The sequence below is a fragment of the Anolis carolinensis genome, chromosome 1, assembly GCF_035594765.1.
Source record: "Anolis carolinensis isolate JA03-04 chromosome 1, rAnoCar3.1.pri, whole genome shotgun sequence".
Taxonomy (NCBI): Eukaryota; Metazoa; Chordata; class Lepidosauria; order Squamata; family Dactyloidae; genus Anolis; species Anolis carolinensis.
In genome coordinates this window covers 190,200,430-190,221,930 of record NC_085841.1, presented here as the reverse complement: position 1 = coordinate 190,221,930, position 21,501 = coordinate 190,200,430, and positions in this window count along the sequence as shown.

The following is a 21,501-nucleotide window of genomic DNA, read 5'->3' as shown; positions in this document are numbered from 1 at the left end:
AGGGGGCGCACTTGAGGCGCCCCCGTGTAAGAATGGTGCCGCTCAGCGCCGCCATTGCCCGCTGCCATTGCCCATGCTTTTTTTCTGCCTCAGAAATACTGCGTGTGTGCACAGGACTCCCATCGCCCAAAATGGCCGATGAGACTCCTGTGCGCATGCGCAGGGATTTGATCGCTCACACGGCACATAAGGCACGCCAGCCACCCATCTGCATGAGTGATCTAAGTGCGGACGGGTGGCTGGGGCGGCGGACCTTGCCGTCGTGGGCCTGACCACGGAGCCGGCCCCCAATGCAGGTGATGGGGCTGACAGCACTGCGGCAGAAAGAGGCGTGGGCGTGGGTGTGGGTTGTGGGTTGTGGGGTGGAATGGCGGCAGGAGACCCGGGAGTTGGGGGCGGGGCATGAGGACCACACCAGGCAACCAGGCAGCGGGCAGTTGCTCCTCGCCGCTGCCGCCTCGCCTGCCACCACCGCCTCCGCTGCCGCCTCCTCCTTCACTGAAGTCTGTAGGAAGGAAGGCAAGTGGGTTTTTTTAATTTGTGTGAATGTTGCAATGTTTTTTTTTTGAGAGCTATTGGTTTGGGGGGCACAAAAATGGGGTGTGTGTGTGTGTGCAAAAATTCTGTTTGCCTACTCTTCAAAATCACCTAGGGGAGGCTCTGACTGGATGGTTCTTGATGTCTCTGCCAATTCTATAGTTCTATGCCTTTGCACTGCTTCAGCTCCTCCCTCCCTTTCCCTGGCATTTGAAATGCTAAAAAATGGGTACTAGAGACATCTCTAATAGCAGGAAATGTTGTAACCCAGCTCTTCAACAGTCAGACAGGTTGATGTGATTAATTTTTGCAAAAGTGAATCTATTGCCCAACTGAAGTTGAATGTCAGCATGACATTGGAAAACAGATATCTTACTATATTCCCTGGAACAAGAGCTTTCCTCCTTCAGTTATTTCAGATGTCTTTAAGAGGCACTCGATCTGGTGTCCAAATGAACTTAAATATTTTCTCAGTAGGAGAAAACATTTTGTAAACTAAATGTCAGAGAAAGCTTATCTTTGTCTCCTCTACTTTTCCCCTTCCAATCTGTTTTGAAAGATTCTTGAGATGGTTCTTGATGCTAAGTGCCTCAACTATTACATCCACCTTGCATTCCCCTCCCTCACGCCTTCCCTTTCTCCCCATAATGTTATGCACAACAACTGTTGCCCTTGTAGTGTAACAACACTTGCCAAGAAGCACTTGTGCATCAAGTCCACGATCTTCTCCACCCTGGTGAGCTACCTCTCAGTGTACCTCATCCACTTCTTCTCCTTGGCTGTTAGTTTAAAGTGCCACTTTTGTGACCCCCGTTTATTTTTATCTGTACTTCTGCTTCTCTCTATTTCTCTTTCCTCAGTCAAGCCTCTTCCATTTTTATATGAAAAATATATAATTACATCAAAATAACATTCCAATATGATACAGTGTTCAAAAAGAAAAACAAACAGCTGTAAGAATTTCCAGTGCCTCCTTGAGAACATTGGGGCGGGAGATGGCTCGCGTGCCAGGAGAGGGGGTGCTGAGTGCCACTTCTGGCACGTGTGTCATGGGTTCACCACTACTGCCATAGAATATCTTCCAATCAGATATTTTCATTTAACAAGTGTTGAACGTTCGAACAATACAGGGTCATCTGATATTCTTTTCTGTTTGTTGTGCACAGTGTCACATAGGCCACCAAACTAATTTGTATGTAGAATTTTTCTTACCACATTTTACATTCCACAAAGTTCTGAAGTCTGGATGAGGGCTGATTTAATTAGGTGATGGTCACGGTTATTCTTTTGCCTGATTTCAGCTGGTTTGGGCAACAGTTGAAAAAGAAAGATCAGAGGACAAGAAAATATGCTTTTGTTGTATCACAAGGACTAAATTACTATACTGTGAAGGCATAAGAAATTTGTGCAGGCTGCTCTTGAAAAGTAAAACTGGAAACTTCAACTTGTCTACAATATAGTGCAGTGGTTCTCAACCCAGATGTTTTGGCCTTCAATTCCCAGAAAGCATAACAGCTGGTAAACTGGCTGGGACTTCTGGAGTTGTAGGCCAAAACACTACAGATTGAGGACCACTGGTATAGTGGTCAAGCTCTTGTCTAAAGATATACAAGGAACGCATTACTGCTGAAAGAGATGCATTTCTTAGAACTTAGGTTAGACTGATGTAAATTTAGCCTGGAGCAGCCCCAGATACAGCATGTATATGCTGAATCCAGGGCCATTGTCCAGGCAGTGTAGGACCACCTTGGACCAGCTGGGTAGTGTTTGTGTCACCTTGTCCTCTGTGTCACCACTGCTGCTCCTAGCTAGCAGAAAAGAGCTCTAATTTTCTGATTATCGAGGTCATATTTGATGATGTCAAAATAGGGGGTGCATGTGGACAGCAAAACAGAGGAGGTTGATCTCCCCTCCTTCTTGGTGGTCATGTGGGCATCCTGTCCTAACATCAGCTGATGTGACTGCAACAGCCAGGTGCTCAGATGGAGCTCCTTGGCTGGTGGAGAGTGGTGGCGGCAAGAGACAACACAGGGACAATTCATCCCCTTTTCCTAAGTTGATCAGAGGAGTCGTGGTGGCACAATGGGTTAAACCCTTGTGCCGGCTGGATTGCTGTCCTGAAGGTTGGGGGTTCAAATCCGTGAGATGGGGTTTGCTCCCATCTTTCAGCTATAGCTTTCAGGGACACGAGAGAAGCCTCCCAGTGAACACATCTGGGCTGGGCAACATCTCTGTAGACAGCCAATTCTCTCACACCAGAAGCAACTTGGAGTATGTTCTCAAGTCGCTTGTGACACAATAAAAAAATGTTGATCAGAACAGGGAAAGGATGATGTCAGCAGTATCCACCTGGAGAAAGAAGCAGTCTGAAACAGATCTAAGCTAACTGTCCAGACTGCCACAAAAAGAATACTTTGGAACTCGCTTGAACTGCCTAAGTGGGGCAAATTTGGATTAAAGTTAAAAAACAAACAAACCCTAGAATACTCATTGGAAGTCGCTGTACATTGTAAAGATTGCCAGTGGTGCATTTGCTTTGAGTACATTTTTCTGATCAGTATAGATAAACCCTTCATCACTTTTATTGTACAGAATCCATAATCAATTTTTTATCTTAATCTTCCACTGGTGGCAGGAGAGAGGAGAGTCAGGATGGTTTTAGAGTTAGAAGGGGATTTTTCTCCCAGACTTTCTATTGTTCCAGTTTCATGCTCTCCAAAGAATTTCCCTAAAAACGAAATGAAAGCAAACTAACCAACAAACAAAAAACTCATTTGGCAAGCATGCAGCCAAACAAAAGCAGTGGTTGTTATCACATGAACGTTCTTCTGAACTAGCAGTTCAAAAATTTGCAAATGTGAGTAGATCAATAGGTACCCCTTTGGCGGGAAGGTAACAGTGCTCCACACAGTCATGCTGGCCACATGAACGTGGAGGTGTCTACGGACAACAAACCAACCCCCAGAGTCAGACACAACTAGACTTAATGTCAAGGGAAAACCTTTACCTTTACTTTTACCTTTATATATGAAATCATGCTTGAACTTTCCCTAGAAGCCAAAATGATTGTACTACTTTGGTCATATCATAAGTCATGACCCTGAAGAAAAGACAATCATGCTTTGTAAGGTAGAAGGCAACAGGAAAAGATGAAAACGACATTCCAATTGGAGAGATTCAATCAAGGAAGCCACAGTCCGGAGTCTGCAAAACCTGAGCAGAGCTGCTGAGGAAAAGTTGACTTGGAGGTCTCTTATTCATAGGCTCATCATAAATCAAAGTTGACTTGTAGGTACTAGCAAAAACAACAAAAATACAGATATAAATTCAATGAGATGACATGCTTACAGTTGAAATCGGGTTAGCACACTTCATCATAGTGAGAAAGACTATGAATCTGTGTTTCCAGCTGCTCAGTCTCCTGTCTAGGTGTTCAGTTAGGAGGGGTGACTACTCACTTTTGTATGGTTTTTAGGAACTGGATGTGTAATTTAATCCTTGCACTGCTTAAACTGCAACTTTCTGTTTGTAGATTTCTGGCCTTCAAACACTTATGGCACCTCTTTACAACATTAATGTGCTTTTCCACTTACAGATTTATTGATCGAAGCTGTTATTTTGAACACACATTTTGGAAACTCTCTAAGAAAAACCTCACCTGCTTACAATATTTCTCCACTTAGAATGTTTCTAAGGTTTATTGCCACATCAAATCCCCCCCCTTTTTAAAAAAAATAAGGAAATGTTAAAATTAAGAACTAATGTTCACATGAAAGACTCTTTTTAAACTATCTCCTTCAGCAAACCAACAAATGTTGAACAGTTGAAATGACTTTGAAACAGCAATAAATTATTTCACGCATACATGCCAAATATTAAAACCAGAAGGTTGCCTTAATATGAAGTCACTACGACTGAAAGGCATGATTCCCTTTGTTAATTATCTGCTTGTTTATTAGCTTAGACTCACTAAAGAATTGCAGATATCTAGGATTTAAGGATCACAGTACTATTTACAGAATGTAGCCATACAGTTTTATTGTGTACTTTATTTTTAAAAAACATGTTTCTTCCATTGTTGGTTCTTCCACAGCAAAGCCCTATGCTTTGGCCTCTCTACAGAACCTCTGGAAGGACTTACAATTTTGACTCTTCCAAAGCAGTGGTATTCAACCTGTGGGTCCCCAGGTGTTTTGGCCTACCACTCCCAGAAATCCCAGCCAGTTTACCAGCTGTTAAGATTTCCGGGCGTTGAAGCCAAAACATCTGGGGACCAACGGGTTAAGAACTATGGTTCTAAGGACTCAGCTACATTGGGCAACTTAACCTGGTGTAAATCTGCCTGGAGCTTCCTTGGATTGGGCACATTTGTGCTGAATCCAAGGTTGTTGTCTAGATGGTTCGGGAACCATCTGCACTACTGAGGTGGCCTGCATCTCACTTCCTCTGTGTCATTGCCACAACCATCCCTAGCTACCCTTTCAAGCTGCTGGCATGCACAGACACCTTTGCTGATATCAGAGATGGGTGCCTGCACAACCTGCAAGAAGGTGGGGACGATCTCTCCTCCTTCTTGCTAGCTGTATGGGCACTCCTTTCTGGAATTGGCAGAGGCATCCACAATAGCCATGGAGCTCGGATGGAGTCTTTGACTATCTAGGAACAGAGGCAGCAGTAGAACCATGGCTACAAGGAAAGGGAGCTGGTCCTAGTATGTAGTGTGAATTGAACCCAATCTCAATGTCCAGACTGTTCCAAAGCTGCAGGATATTACAGAATTTGCTGGACTCTCCAGATTATCTCCTGACTTTGCTCAAATTCAATTTAAACTAAACCAAACAAAACAAAACCTTGCAAACAAAACTTTACAATACTCACTGGAAGTTATTGTGCATCATGATGATAGCCAACAGCCATTTGGGTTGCATCTGGGATTTTTAGGTTTGTTGGAAATCCTTTCACTGCCGTTTACCTGTTATCCATATCGTATTTATTGGGGTTGCCTTTAAAAGTATTTAGTTCAGAAATAACAGTGATGAAGATTATGTAGGAAAATTAAAGGCCATGCAGAACAACCAAGGAGGCTGTTGCTAAGTGGTAAGGGTCAATAAACATCAGTAGTCAATTGCTGGTATATCTATAGCCTTTCAAGCCTTCTTTCATTCTGTAACTCATCATATACTCTCCATTCTAATGAACCATCCCATTTTTCAGCTGTTTTCTCAGCATCTCAGTTTCTCTTTCCTCTTCCCATGTGTCTTCTTTGACCTCGAATATTTAATAGCTGCAAACTGAGTTCAAAGTGCCAAAGTTATTTCTACTAAGTTAATTCCGAGTGGAGCCAAAGCAGCAGAATCTGGCCCTTCCTAGAAGACTAAAGTAAGAGCAAACTGCAGCAGCCTCTCCTAATTTGTGTTATTTCTTAATAAATACCTTTTGCCATCTTGACCATACTCTGGTCACATTTGACACACATTTCCCAGTTTTCATCACTAGGAGCCTCCGATGGCCTAGGGGATAAAAGCCTTGTGACTTGAAGGTTGGATTGCTGACTTGAAGGCTGCCAGGTTCGAATCCCACCCAGGAAGAGTGCGGATGAGCTCCCTCTATCAGCTCCAGCCCCATGCGGGGGACATGAGAGAAGCCTCCCACAAGACTCAATGACCTTGGTAATATGTGTTTGAATTCTTTCTTGGCCATGGAAAAGCATTGGAATCTTAGACAAGTCACACTTTCTCAGCCACAAAAGACGGCAAAGGGAAATCCACAAATCTTGCCAAGAAAACCCTATGACCTGTTCATCTTAGGTTCATCATAAATTGAGATGACTTGAAGGCACACAATGACAAAATCATCATATTGTATCTGCATAGTGGAAACAACACTATGGTATATTAAAGTCAAGTTCATCACAAGTTAAGTTTTTGATAAACAAAAGTGATAGTCTCATAAGCAAATAGGGTGACCACGCATCTGTGATACTCTCTGTACCCCAAAGAGGGCAAAGCAGGACATATATCTGTGTAAGACTTGTTGGTAATAATTGATGTTACCGTAATTTAAATGAAAATACAATGCATCCTAATTGAGTGAAGAAAATTAAATAGACAAGGACCTTTTTTTGGCTGCTCAATCTACTAACCTGGTGTTAGCTGCTGGTGGATAACTTCAGGGACTCTTCTCATGGCTCTTTATCTCTAAACCAGGGGTCCCCAAACTAAGGCCTGGGGGCCGGATGCGGCCCTTCAAGGCCATTAACCTGGCCCCTGCCCTCAGTTTTAGACTTAGGCTCACCCAAAGTCTGAAATGACTTGAAGGCACAACAACCACAATCCTACTTGATTATCCCATTGGCCAGAAGCAGGCCCACACTTCCCACTGAAATCCTGATAAGTTTACAATATGTTGGTTAAAATTATTTTTATTTTTAAATATTGTATTGTTTTTCATTTACCAATATTGTATATGAAAGATTGTAAATGAATGATATGGTAATAATATAATATATTGTAATAAAAAATATTGTGTATACATATAATATTGATAATAAATATTATAATGTAATACAATATAATATTTATTTATTACAGTATTTCTACCCCTGCCCTTCTTACCCAATAGGGGACTCAGGGCGGCTAATAATAATAATAATAATAATAATAATAATAATAATAATAGTAATAATACAATATAATAATATTGTATAATATAATAATATTAATTATATTATATATATTAAATGTAATATTACTAATAATATTACGGTATAGTGGTATAGTGCAATATAGTAATATATAATGCTAATATTGTGCTATGCTAATAATATAATATATTGTATGTACATACAACTTGTAAGCCGTTCTGAGTCCCCTTTGGGGTGAGAGAGGGTAGGGGAGAAATGTAATAAATAAATAAGTACAGTAGAGTCTCACTTATCCAACACTCACTTATCCAACATTCTGGATTATCCAATGCATTTTTGTAGTCAATGTTTTCAATACATCGTGATATTTTGGTGCTAAATTCGTAAATACTACTACATAGCATTACTATGTATTGAACTACTTTTTCTTTAAAATTTGTTGTATAACATGATGTTTTGGTGCTTAATTTGTAAAATCATAACCTATTTTGATGTTTAATAGGCTTCTCCTTAATCTCTCCTTGTTATCCAACATATTCGCTTATCCAACGTTCTGCCGGCCCGTTTATGTTGGATAAGTGAGACTCTACTATAATTGTTGCTGGGTTTTGGGTTTTTTTGCATTACAAATAAGACATGTGCAGTGAGCATAGGAATTTGCTCGTTTGTTTGTTTTTTTCAAATGATAATTCGGCCCCTCAACAATCTGAGGGACCATGAACCGGCCCTCCACTTAAAAAGTTTGAGGACCCCTGCTCTAAACCTTCAAATGGACGACTGTCCTCTAATTGATTTTCAGACAGAGGCCTGCCTTGTGTAACCCAGGATACAGGGCCATCCAACCTCAACACAACCCCTATACATGCTGGATATATACCTGTTGTTTCATCTATTTTAAAATTATGTCATGTCTGGGAATTTTCTAGGTCCTCTAGGTAATTCTATGGCATTCTTCCTCTGGAAGTTACCTCGAGTTGCACTTAAAAACCTAGAAAATTCCCAGTGAGGATATTGTTCTAGGAATTTTTAGTTTCTCCATTAAGTTTCTATGTTAACTTCCAATGAAAGTCATTCATTTCATTAGGGTTTACAATGATCTGAAGTGTCCTATTTCCATGGTAGATTGAGGAATGTATCCCCTATGGATACGGGGGTTATAATGTAAGTGTGATTAGGTTCCTGGTTGCCTCTGCAGTTGCTCAGAAGAGGTGATGATCCCAAATTAAATCATTGTTTAAAAAGTGATGAAGAATTTGAATTGGGGGAAAATTAGGTAGCACATTAAATTCTTAAAAAATATATTTCCCCTTCCACATATTCTCTCTCTCTCTCTCTCTCTCTCTCTCTCTCTCTCTCTCTCTCTCTCTCTCTCTCTCTCTCTCTGTGTGTGTGTGTGTGTGTGTGTGTGTGTATCTATGTATGTGAGTGAGAGAATACAATGGAGAAAGAAACTTGTTATTAATCTTTTTTAAGACACTCTGAGCCTTTATTTTTGCCTGGACACTAGAACAGAAACAAGCACAAAAACAAGACATTATCTCATTTTTCTACAAGCAGTGGAAGCTGATGATCCCCTTTTCAGTATGGTAGTAAATTTGATGTAGGTTTTATCCTGAACTTTTAAAGAGTTATCCAAGGTCCTCAGTTCTATCCTCAGTAGTAGTCAAATAACACTTAAGGTGATTGTGTACTTGGCCAATAGTGCAATAGTAGATACTTTTCTGGATTGGCATTGTGTTCATCAAAGCACAGACAAATACTAGAGTTTGCCATGAATTGGAAGAACACTGTGTAATAATGTGATATGGCATTTGTCTTCATTAGAGAAGAGACGCCTAGTAATTATTCATTCTCAGAAATTCCCTTGGAGATTGAAGAAGGCTTCCAACTAGAAAAGAATATCAGAAATTCACAACGAAGTATATTTTTTGATTGCATGGTTCAGTTATATATATAATTTTAACTACTGAAAGATTATATATATTACAGTTTGATAAATGCACCATTTTCTATTGCTAATCTCAATTTTCTCCTCCTCCCCCTTGTGTGTTTATTTTAATAGTGAGATGATGGTTGTGGGTGTTTGAGTTTAAGGCTTCAGAAACTTTGAGGATCCTTGTGATGATAGAGAACAACTCAAAGATATTGATTACAAACTTGTAAGTTCTGAGGCATGCTGGGAGATGTATCCTCTGCCAAGAGTTTCCTCCAGATCTTAAAGCAGGAACCAGCACAAAACAGTCCTTCAAATTCCTTACTATGCCATCTAGGGCTTAGAGATTTATAATCTAGCAACACTTTTTACCCATTACTGATCCAAACCACTGTTTCTTAAAATGTGGATCCCTACCTGAAATGGGGTTCTATTACCTAAATGTTTGGGTCACAAAAATTGGCAAAAGTAAAATTTATTTATTTATTTATTTACTCATTTACATAATTTCTATCCCGCCTTTCTCACTCGAAGGGACTCAAGGCAGCTTATACATTTGGCAAAAAAATCAATGCCAACAAAAACAACAGTACAATACAACATAAAATAGTTAAAAACACATTTACATTAAGCATTAAAACACATGAAACAATATATAAAACACAAAACATATAATTTATTTATTTATTTATTTACAGTATTTATATTTCACCCTTCTTACCCCGAAGGGGACTCAGGGCAGATCACATTGTATATACATATAAGGCAAACATTCAATGCCATATACACATAGAACAAAGACAGAGACAGGCGCAGAGGCAATTTAACCTTCTCCTGAGGGGATGTTCGATTCCAGCCACAGGGGGAGCAGCTGCTTCATCATCCACTGCAGCAGCACTTCCTCATTCAAATGGTGGCTGGATGATTTTTATGGAGTCATAAATTAGTTAAATTAGCCTCCCCACTTTTATAAGTGGTACCTTAATTTCCTACTTGATAGATGCAACTATCTTTCGGGTTGCTAGGTCAGCAACGAGTAGGGGCTATTTTTTTATTTTTAATTGTCAGGTGCTCATCCCACCATGGACTGGCCTCGAACTCATGACCTCTTGGTCAGAGTGATTTATTGCAGCTGGCTGCTCACCAGCCTGCGCCACAGCCCGACCCCACATATTAAGTGAATAAATCAATCTGTCCAAAATACTTGCGCTTAAACCTTGATCCAGACCATGTTAAAGCCGTATAAACTTGTTTGTTGAACACTTGTACACATAGCCAGGTCTTTAGCTTTTTTCTAAAACCCAGAAGGGATGGAGCCTGCCGGATGTTGCTGGGGAGGGAGTACCCTTCTGAATGGGATCCTTTCCCATCAATCTGTTAACAACATGCAGTGTTTACAGTGGACTGTGAAGAAAATACTTCAGTTGTAGTCCACAAAAAGGAAAATCTGGCTGATTAGCAAAGCTTTCAAATGCAGATTTATTATCAGCAAACATTTGATTTTTATACCTATTTTATATATCTATAAAACTGGGCTTCCATAGATCATGATGCTGGGGAAAATGGAAGTAAGATTTTAGAGGAATATATTGCATGGGATTGCATGGTATATTTTTTACAAATAGAAAAAAGTGTCTTCATATCCAGCATGTATAGGAGGGTAGCTCTTGTGTAGTCTATTGCTCTTGATGCAATGTTTCAATGAAGGGAAGAGTTAGGTGGAAAATGACTACACAGCAGACCTCATGATATTCCTGTGCGCTACTGCTGCATGGGGTGACATTCCAGGAAACAGTTCTACCACAGTTAGCTATTGGGTAAAAATTCCACCCGGTTTTTCTTTAAATGGATGGAAAGTACTTGAGTTTTGATGTTGGTTTTGTTTAATTGCATAGATAGTAAAACAAAACTGATAGAATTGCTCCTCAAGCCAACCGGGGTATCACCTTCTCAAAGTCAAGAGTAAGTTTAAGAACTCACTCTTGACTTTTATTATCAAAATATTCATCAGACTGACAGTGATAATAGGCACTGCCAGTCTGATAAATATTTTGATAATACTTGACAAGTAACTTCAGTTGCTGGAAGTTATAGATATCTTTAAATTGTGCTTGCTGTAAGTTTTAAAATGTGTTTTATTTGATGAGAATTGGGTTTTTATAGTGGGATAATGTGTTTTAACTGATTATGTATTGCAGTTGGATGTATTTGTATGAATTTTATATGTTGTATGCCGCTTTGAATCTCACCCACAGGAGAAAAGTGGATAGAAATGAATTAATAACAACAACAACAACAACAACAATAATAATAACAATAATAATAACATCATCATCATCATCAACAACAACAATAACTTTCCTCTTAAAAGTCTTCATTTGAATACTTGCATATTTGTGTTTTGGGGGTGCTGATTTGGATTTTCTACTTCCATGATTTTCTAACAAGTTCCTTGTCTTTAATAGCAACATGACAGACAAGTTCAATGCTATTGTACTGGGAATAACTACCTATAATGGAGCCTCCGGTGGCCTAGGGCATAAAAGCCTTGTGACTTGAAGGTTGGGTTGCTGACCTGAAGGCTGCCAGGTTCGAATCCCACCCGGGGAGAGCGTGGATGAGCTCCCTCTATCAGCTCTAGCTCCATGCGGGGACATGAGAGAAGCCTCCCACAAGGATGGCAAAACATCAAAAACATCCAGGCATCCCCTGGGCAACGTCCTTGCAGACGGCCAATTCTCTCACTCCAGAAGCAACTCAGGTTGCTCCTGACACGGGAAAAAAAAAAAACTACCTATAATAACAGCTACCTATTGTTCTGTTTCTGATAAGAATTTGAAAGAAACTTGAAAATGATTTTGGGATTTAAAACATTTTAGTAAACGATAAAATGAAATAGGTATATTGATTCATTTCTAGTTTCACGTCAGCATCAGATTCTCATAATGGATCTGTATGGAGTTTGGGGAAGACAGAGATAAAAGTTCAAAGTGAAATGAATTAGGTGGGAGCTCTTGGTCAATCAACACTTCTAAAGGAAATTAAAATAAATTGTTAAGATGCTGATGTGTGCAGAATGCATATACTATACAATATGTTTGAAAAGGTATTGACTTCCTTCTTTTAGAAATATTTTTCAACACAATCTAATTGTCAGGATGGGATGCAGTGGAAAAGCTTCCATTCATGATACTTTTGAATGGGAGAATGGGCCCCCAGTAACAATTACGTTATATATGCCCTGGGTTTATATGTGCAAATTCTTCTGATAAATGTGACAGTTTTGGTGGGAAACCTTTGTGGCTTCTTTCCCAAATCTGAGATTTTACAGAAGGCAAATACTTGCATTCAAATGGAATTTCAGTTTAGTCCATGGGTAGCTATTTTAATTGAAATCCCTTACATGATGTTATTGACATTCTGGAAAATGAACAGAAGGGGGAGGGCCAGCCCAAAACATTTAGCTGCCTGAGGCAGAGTAGAAATTATGTTGCCCTTCCTTTTGCCAAATTATTTTGGCACCTGAGACAGACAATCTTGTAAGTAGCTGTTCTGCCTGCTTGGAAAGTACAACTTTATTTATTTATTTATTACATTTCTATACTGCTCTTCTCACCCCTGGGGAGACTCAGGTGTGAAAAGATACAATATCATTGTATCAAATACAATGATGACAGATAACTAATACAGCATGACACCTGCATCTGTGAAGGATATGTTCTAAGTCTCCCCACCCCTGGATACCTGAAAGTGTAGATAATGACCATTCCTATATTTGCACTGTAGTAGGGCTTGAGGTCTACCATGAATGGTCAGAAAATGGTTTTTAAAACCTCATGGTTTTCTCTGTCAAGAAGAATCCTGGACTGATGAAAAATTTCATTATTCAGGATATATGTTGTCGAAGGCTTTCATGGCCGGGATCACAGGGTTGTTGTATGTCTTTCGGGCTGTGTGGCCATGTTCCAGAAGTATTCTCTCCTGACGTTTCGCCCACATCTATGGCAGGCATCCTCAGAGGTTGTGAGGTATGGATACCTCACAACCTCTGAGGATGCCTGCCATAGATGTGGGCGAAACGTCAGGAGAGAATACTTCTGGAACATGGCCACACAGCCCGAAAGACATACAACAATTCAGGATATATTTTCTGCAAAATTCATATGTGGCTGTTTTGTGCAGAAAACAGAATTTTCTGCATGGAAAATAAGGTTTCAATGCAGAAATATTAATCCTGTGTTTTGCAATATTTTCTGCACTGAAAATGTTGTAAAGAGGATTATTCTGTATAAACTATGCACATGATTGATTTGCACAAAAAAGAGTATTTTCAGCAGAGAAAACCGTACCTTCCCTTAATTACTTACCATGCAGAAAATGTTGTTTTTTAAAGTAAAAAACACTGTTTTTTTACAAACAAGTAAATGCAAATTTTGCCTAGAATAATCCTCTAAATGTGAATGCTATTCAAAAGCTGTGTAGTTTTCAAAATTTGCAACAGGAAGAAAATGTCTGCAATAACTCATTGATATCTTTGAGAAGAAACTTTGTGAATAATTATATCCATATTCTATGAAGCTTTCAATATGCTGAAAAGGGTCTGTTCAAAGTTAACTATCACAAAGTGAACACATAAGGCTTCATGCTTGTGTTAATAATACAAAGAAACAAATCTGAGCTTTATTGCTAATGAATGTAAAGAATTTTATATTGGCTAACCAGAGTGATCCAGCCATCTATATTCTGCTATTACCCTTCTGCCCATGGAGACTTGTGAGTTAAAGACCTGTATATCTCTGCCAGGAGACATAATCCAGATACACAGAAAATATAAACTGTCTGTATTAGGCACTCTTTAGTCTACTGTTCTCTGGTTTACCCCCCCCCCCCTGGGTCTTTTAACAACAGGTAATTTTGAGGGTCAGCTTTCTCGTCCAAACTAATACGAATGAACTCGAAATTTGCCAGCGAGCAAAGTTGGGCTGCTGCAAGACATAACAAATGTCACCCAATACTAGCCTAGAGCAAAGCAAAATAATTTTAAAAGCATACAGAAGATCAAGACAATTTGATAAAGATTTGTGTTCTGAAAAGGTCATTCTCAAAAGTTTACACAAGAACCAAGGCGCAGGTTTAAACTTTCATGGGAAGGTTTCAAGGTCCCCTTTTTTGCCTCATCAGGCTTTGCGGGAAATAAGCAGCATTTCTTTAATGGTGGAAGATAATCCCCCCTCCCCATCGTTTTAAGTCCTTCTCTGTGTATATTCTGTATAAAACACCGTCCGTTTAACTCCCCAGCAGCCTCCAGTGGCAAGATGTAGCTCTTTCCCCACCTATAACTGAGCGTCAGGCTTAAAATGTAGCTGGATAGCTGCAGCAATGGATAAAGTCCCAGCTTTCTCAAAATAGCCTTTAGCTGGAAATCATCTTCTTTTTTTTTTGTGGTGTGAGAGCTCATTCTTTTCATGTTTTCCCCAAAATAAGACAGAGTTTTATATTAATTATTGCTCCAAAAGATGCTTTAGAGCTTTTCAGGGGCAGTCTTATTTTTCCAAATTGACTTTTTCAATGAACTACATATATGTAGGGCTTATTTTTGAAATAGGGCTTCTATTTCGAGCATCCTCAGAAATGCTGACAAATCATGATAGTTATTTTCGAGGTAGGCCTTATCTTTGCAGAAACAGGATATTCTTTCCATGTTATTTCTGCCTCTGTTACCAAATTTTCTGTTTAAAATGCTATGCCCAGGAACACATTGACTTTGTTAAATGAGCTACAATGTTCCCTCACTTATCGCTGGGGTTAAGTTCCAGGATCACCCGCAATAAGTGAAAATCCGCGAAGTAGGGACGCTATATTTATTTTAATATTTATACATTATTTTAGTAGTTATACACTATTTTAAGTCTTTATCAACCAATTATGTGTTGATAAATCACCTCCTTCTCTTCCTGTTGCCGCTTGGGCTCTTTTTCTCTCCCTTTGGCTTCTCCTTCCTCCCTTCCTTAGGCTGTATTTTTTTTATTACTTATAATAGTCTTTTAGAGTTTATAGAAAACCTGCAAAACAGCGAATCCTCAAAAAGTGAACCGCGAAGTAGTGAGGGAACACTGTATACCTGTTCATGCATTTTGTGAATTAGCTTTGATAAAGCAAAGAATGTCCTTCTCTTACAGGATGTCGTTTTTATTCTTTTCAACAGAAAGATTTTCTGTTTGCTTATTTTTGTCCGTATACTTTCCCTCATTTTCTGTAATGAAATGCTCCAGTGTAGAGGGATATTATCCTTATCACCAAAGTATTTTACAGACCACACATGCAGAAAGAGTGGAACCGAATTGCTAAGGAGACCTGAGTGGTGATTCCCACCCCCAATTCCACTGGTAAAGGGAAAAACCCTTTCTGAAAATTCTCCCAGCTGTATTACTAGCCTTAAAGGATAAAATGTTAGACATCTGCTTAAGATTAGATTTCTTTTCATACAAGATGCCACATAAAGACTTTCCTAAACCAGGATACACCAGAACCATAATATAAGAGGAAATGCACCAATCTAATCAGAAAGGGAAAGTTATGTTGCTTTATTTTTTTTCTCACAAGCTGAGGAATCTGCCACATGTGAAGGGTGGTATTTCTCCATCTGCTTCATTGCCTATCTCCAGCCCATATTCTTTAAAAAGCAAATTAAAGCAGACTTCCAAAACCCTGATGGTTATGTATGGATTTAACCTTAACTGGCTGCTTTCTAAGGGCCCTTTCACACAGCTTTATAATGCAGAATATCAAGGCAGAAAAACCCACAATGTCTGCTTTGAACTGGGTTATCTGAGTCCACACTGCCATATATCTCAGTTCAAAGCAAGTAATGTGGGATTTTATTCAGCTGTGTGGAAGGAGCCTAAGTATCATATTAACTCTTCTCTACAATTAGACTCATAAATGATCATTTTGGAACATGGCTTTCATGTTCCCGCAGCTGTCCGGGAAAACTAGGCTGATATATGAAAACATAGCAGTCAGCATGTCTATTGACACAGGATCAAATCATTTTTGGGATTACAAATACAGGAGTAGAGTAGGTGTGCTGAAGAGTCATCGTGATGTAATTGTTTCAATGTTGGACTAGGATTCTGGCAAACCAGGGTTCAAACTCCACCCAGTCAAAGAAACCCACTGGGATGATCTTGAATAAGTCACTCTTTTGCCTCTCTGAATAAATATTGCCAAGAAAACTACATGATAAGTTTTCCATAGGTAGTCCTAATTTGGAAATAACTTTAATGCACACAGCAACAAGTCATGTTGGCCATACTATGAATCCTAAAAACCATATTTTGATAGTACAGTACAAAGCCCTAATCCGTGGATGTAATATCCCTGGTCGGTTCGAATCCAGGGAGAGAGGGTGAGCTTCCTCTGTCAGCTCCAGCTTCTTATGCAGGAACATAAGAAAAGCCTCTCACAAGAATGGTAAAAATCAAACATCCGGGCATCCCCAGGGCAATGTCCTTGCAGACGTTCAATTCTCTCACACCAGAAGCAACTTGAAGTTTCTCAAGTCACTCCTGACACAGAAAAAATATCCCTGCTTTCACTTACCCGTGGCCCCAAAAATATTGGGAGGTCTCTTTAGCTCCTCCAATGCTGTTCTATGGCTTCTGCTCCAAACATGTGGGAGGGTGTTTTGAGGGGGAGGATGCTGCATTACAATTCCTTCAGCTAGTCCACTTATTAGCTATGAACTGTTGTGCAAAAAAACTCATTTATTTTCATTGCCAGCCATGTTCTAGAACACTGGATACAGCTGATCAAAGCTCATGGTTGTTTAAATCAAGGGCCAGAATTTTAACATTTGAGAAAGTGACAGGAGAAGAACACACAAGACGTTAATTTAATTTCAAAGGCCTGATTTTCAATATATGCAATTTGAAACTGTAAAAGGCAGTCCCTCCCATCTGCTGAAAAGACATGGGAAAATGGAAACACCAGGGCATTGGGGAGGCAAGCCAGAGGAGGGCACTAGGGCACTAGAGATGCAAGCTAGGAGAGAGGTAAAGTTTGGTCTGTGTTTTGAAACAAGTCCATTTGATTTGTATTTCCCAGACCAATATATGCAGAACGTGGGCATTGGATTGGCCGTGTCTCTACATTTGGAAATGAATTTCTGAGTTCAAAAATTGCAAACAAAAAGTGTATATTGGAGAATTCTGCCCAGATGAATGGAAACTGGAGAAAAACTATGCTTATTAGAGAATGATTTGTGCATAATGAACATAGTGCGTAAAACTAGAACAAAAATACTTGCAAATGTTGATACATTTGATTTTTTAAAAAATTACAGACTGATTTGAAAAATTGGACAGAGAAAATTTAATGCATGTGAAAGTGATAGTGATAAAATATTGGCTTATTCATACAACTGTAGCAGTGATCCTGAAACACAGCCATAACAAAGAAGATCTCTACGAAGAAAACCAACAGGGAATAAATGTTTGTATTTTTAAGGATAGAAACTAAGGCCCTTCCACACAGCTATATAAAATCCACATTGAACTAGATTATATGGCAGTGTGGACTCAGATAACCCTGTTCAAAGTGGATATTGCGGATTATCTGCATTGATATTCTGGGTTATATGGCTATGTGGAAGGGCCCTAAGAGGGAGATGGGAACAAGAAAGAATTTGCACCACAGTGCCACCATTTGTACAAGAGATATTATTGCAACAGAATTTTTCAGTCACTTTAAAAATAGTTTGCAATTGTCAAAGAAGTGTGAGACTTATTGTGAATTATACTGAAAGTTCAAATTTATTTATTTATTTACAGTATTTATATTCTGCCCTTCTGACCCCGAAGGGGACTCAGGACGGATCACATTGCACACATACAAGGCAAACGTTCAATGCCATATAACATAGAACAGAGACAGAGACAGACGCAGAGGCAATTTAAACCTTTTCCAGCTTCCTGAGGGTATGCTTGATTCCGGCCACAGGGGAAGCAGCTGCTTCATCATCCACTGCGATGGCAACTTCCTCATTCCAACAGCGGCTGGATGATTTTTATGGTGTTGTAAATTAGCCTCCGCACATATAAGTGGTACCTAAATTTCCTACTGGATAGATGCAACTATCTTTTGGATTGCTTAGGTCAGCAATGAGCAGGGGCTATATTTTATTTTTAATTATCGGGTGCTCACCCCAACACGGGCTGACCTCGAACCCATGATCTCTTGGTCAAAGTGATTTATTGCAGCTGGCTGCTAACCAGCCTGCACCACAGCCCGTCCCCTATACAATTTGGAAGACATATTAAGATAGGCTAAATCAATTTGGGCCACTCATCCCCTTCCCTGCATGTTCTATCTTCCCCTATGAGCAACTTTGGAGATTAAGATCATCTTGGGAGGCCCTGCTCTCAGTCCTGCCTGCCTTGCAAGTGCGGTTGGTGGGGACGAGAGACACGGCCTTCTCAGTGGTGGCCCCTCAGCTGTGGAACTTCCTACCCAGCAACATCAGATCATCCTCCTCCTGTCTAGCCTTCTGAAGGAAAGTAAAAACATGGCTTTAGAATCAGGCTTTTGGTAATTAGTATAGTGCAATAATTGATTTGGAATTATGTATATTTGACGACGGAACAGCCTTGGATTATGATTTTTGGATGATGTGATTTTAATATTGAATGTGATGTTTTAAATATTTAATATGTATTAATTTTAAATTTTAATTGATTTTTAGTCTCTGCTGTATGTATTTTTAAGACATCTAATATTTGCAAAATGTAAGCCACGTTTTGCCCATATCTGTGGCAGGCTTCCTCAGAGGTTGTGAGGTACCTCACAACCTCTGAGGATGCCTGCCACAGAAGTGGGTGAAACGTCAGGAGAGAAAGCTTCTGGAACATGGCCACACAGCCTGAAAGACTCACAGCAACCCAGTGATTCTGGCCATGAAAGCCTTCGACAATACAGTGTTTATGTTCTTTCACAGAATGTATATATAAGAGGAAAGAAAGAAGAATATGGGGAAGAAAGAATACAAATGTAAAACAAGGTGACAACAAATATAAAAACTAAGGTAATAGAATTACAAAAAGTAGCCATACATTTATATCTGCACAAAAAAAGACTGAATCCCACTTCCTTTCCTATTATCTGAATGAGCTAAACTGATCTCTCCCACTTGAGGCAAAATGGACATAGGTCTTGTGGTCTTTATAATTTTTAAATCATTTTTGGCTAAAAACAGGAAACTGTTTAGAAATAGCCCTAAAATCATCATTTGGGGTCCAGGATAAGAAGGCAGCCCCCCCCCCCCCCCAATACCACCCCTGTTACTCTATAAATGGTGCCCTGGATTCTAGCTATCCTTGGGCCTCTGTGCCTGATTCTGTTTTGAATTTTGACCTCTGTTTGTAAATCTTTCAGATACTCTACATTTTAATTATTCCCATATGCTTATGAAGAGTGCAAAAGGTAACAGAACAGACACTTAATTGTTCCACCTTGATTTCTGAACCTTGCAAGAGTCAAAAGGATTCTTTAGTTTATCTCTTGTACATTGGTAAATAAGGGTTATTGACTTCCTTTGACGATAAAGTGAAAATGCTGTTAAATGCACCATAAAGAAAATGTATGAACCTCCCTCTTTTATATGATTAAAATGGTCATAATGATCTGATATTTCTTGCTGATTGAATCTGCCACTTCTGTTTACAAGGAAAATAAATAACATATGTTTTCTTCCATTCTGAAAGGTTTCTATTTATCCTGTGGTCATTTCCCACTTATGATATTTCCAGCTTAATTTCACAAAACAGCTTTTACATGGTTTGAGAAAGGGAGCAGGGAAACATTCCCTCTTTCCCCTTTTAGTCTTGAAAATATTTCTCCTTTGAGCAGTGGACTTTTATTTGCAGAAACAACCAGTTTATAGTGTCTGTGAGGCCAATATTATTGTGAATTAAAGAGAGAAAAGCTGCATGACTTAGAAATGTCTCGATCGTTTGGGATTTTCTTTCTTCTCACTTGTGGTAGGCAAAGGAGATATTTCAAAGGGAGGGTGTGAGACAGATCAGTTATGTTGTTTGTTAGGACCTTTGTGGTGTAGTATTACAACTCATCCTTTTCCACACCCAGGGCAGACTCCTACTTTTGCACTCTAGAGCTTGGAACAGTTCATTTTTGGATTTCAGTTCCCATAATCTTCCAGCCGGCATAGCCTCTGGCCAGACTAGTTAGGGGTTTTGGGAGTTGTTGTACAAAACAGAGATAAACTATTCCAACTTCTGCTATATAATAAACTGAAGTTGAATCCAGACAAGACAAGGTCAGTTGCAAGGCCCGAGAGGGCATAGGGTTACAGCCTGTGCTGGATGGGGTTACACTCTCCTTGAAGGTGTAGGTTGGCAGCTTGGGAGTCTTCCTGGACTCATAGCTGAGCCTGGAATCCCAGGTTGTGGCGGTGGCTAGAAGGGCTTTTGCACAATTAAAACTTGTGTGCCAGTATCTTGGGAAGTCAGACTTGGCCACTGTGGTCCATGCTCTTGTTACATCCAGGATACACTACTGCAACATGCTCTATGTGGGGTTGCCTTTGAAGACTGTCCGGAAGATACAAATAGTCCAATGAAAGGCAGCCAGGTTAATAACTGGGGGCGGCGTACAGGGAGCACACAACTCCCATGTTATGCCAGCTCCACTGTCTGCTTGTTTGTAACAGGGCACAATTCAAAGTGCTGACTTTGGCCTATAAAGCCCTGAATGGCCCCGGCCCAGTTTGCCTGTTTGAACGCATCTCCCTTTACGAACCATCATGAAGACAAAGATCTTTGGAGAAGGCCCTGCTTATGGTCCTGCCACCATCACAGGCGCATTTGGTTTGGACAAGAGACAGGGCCTTTTCAGTGATTGCCCCCTGGCTATGAAACTCCCTCTCTGGCAAGATTAGATCAGCCCCCTCCCTCCTGGCCTTCAGTAAGATGGTAAAGACTTGGCTGTGGGACCAAGCCTTTGGGGCAGTGCAATTAGTCAATTATAGGGAACCTTCTCTGCTGACCAGAGCCAGCATGGTGTCCTGAGTTGGTTTAAATAGCTGATTTTAAAGTAGATATGACTGATTTTAATGCTTGTGTATATTTATAATTATTTTTTATTAACAAAATTAGAAAAATTAAAATAATTATAATTATTTTATATCTCAGCATGGAGTGTTTGCTATATATATATGTTGTGCTCCGCCCTGAGTCCCCTTTGGGGTGAGAAGGGCAGAATATAAATGTTTTAAATAAATAAAATAAAATAAATAAATACACATTCCAACAGTTTGTAGAGGATGGATGAGTTGTTTAATTCTTCTAATATGATTTTTTTTTCGTGTCAGGAG